This window comes from Carassius auratus, unplaced genomic scaffold (assembly GCF_003368295.1).
Source record: "Carassius auratus strain Wakin unplaced genomic scaffold, ASM336829v1 scaf_tig00215926, whole genome shotgun sequence".
Lineage (NCBI taxonomy): Eukaryota > Metazoa > Chordata > Actinopteri > Cypriniformes > Cyprinidae > Carassius > Carassius auratus.
In genome coordinates this window covers 335494-336654 of record NW_020528313.1, presented here as the reverse complement: position 1 = coordinate 336654, position 1161 = coordinate 335494, and positions in this window count along the sequence as shown.

Here is a 1161-nt window from a genome sequence, read left to right as displayed (position 1 = left end):
CGTAACTGCGAAAATGACTTAAGGATCCTATGAATCGGTTCATTGAACCAAACTGTCCAAATAAATAATTTTTCAGAAGTGAATCGAACTTTGCATCACTAAAACAGATCACAGAAAAGAATATGAGTCTTTTTATTTAGGTTATCTGCGTATGCGTTTAATCAGATGTCCAATGATTTAGAGCGTTGCCACATACAATATGAGTATGTATTCACGACGGGCATGTTTGAAGCCTGAGGTGTGTGATGGGTATTGTAGTTCCCTGACCTGAAGATCTACATAGCTTGAATGAGGTATTAGGTAAACATATTACATTTGTAAAACAAAAACATATAATACATATAACAACAATAAAATAACTGTTAACACATATTTAGACCAAACGACTATATTCAACAATAATACGATATACATGTGCTAAAACAGGCTAAAATGGGTTGACTATGCTGTAATGGAGCAACCGTTGTCATGTTATCTTGTGAACCATTGGGCGTTAGGATTCGTGTGTCCTGAAACCAAATAATTGTCTTTATCTTTAGAAAAAGTAATAATATGGCAAACGTAAGTCGGTCAATCGTGCATCCAGAGTTAAACTTACTGAATCTCTATAACAAATTTCTGCAATGGCTATACTTGTTACGGTGCTTCCAAGTCGGTGTCTGGGGCTTGTTTTAAGAGCAAACCCTTGTTTGTGGACATTGTACGCATTTTTAAAGTTAAAGAGGGTAATGAACTCTTTCACCAACTATTCTTGTTAGAACGCATAATCAGTGTTAGGGGTCAACTAGTTACATATAGCTAAATTATATCATTTGATTAAAAATAAATGTAATCAGTTACAGTCAGTGAGAAAAATAATTAAATTGCGGTTAATTATGAAAATGTTACATCTGAATATTTTTACAGATTACAGATTTCATTGATATATTTCATAAACCACTTTAAATACTCTAAAATATGAGTCAGATGTTTCATGAGTTAAAGACGTATGCTTATTTCCTATTTGGCCGATGTATATTTATTTGTTAAATTGAACCGATTTACCAACCGTTGTTAGATGCCATGGCATTTCCCGTCATAGGTGTGCAAAAACCTGTTTTAAAAACAGTATCATAGCTGTTAAACTTTCTTGTTGTGTTTTTAAATATGTATTTAATCTCC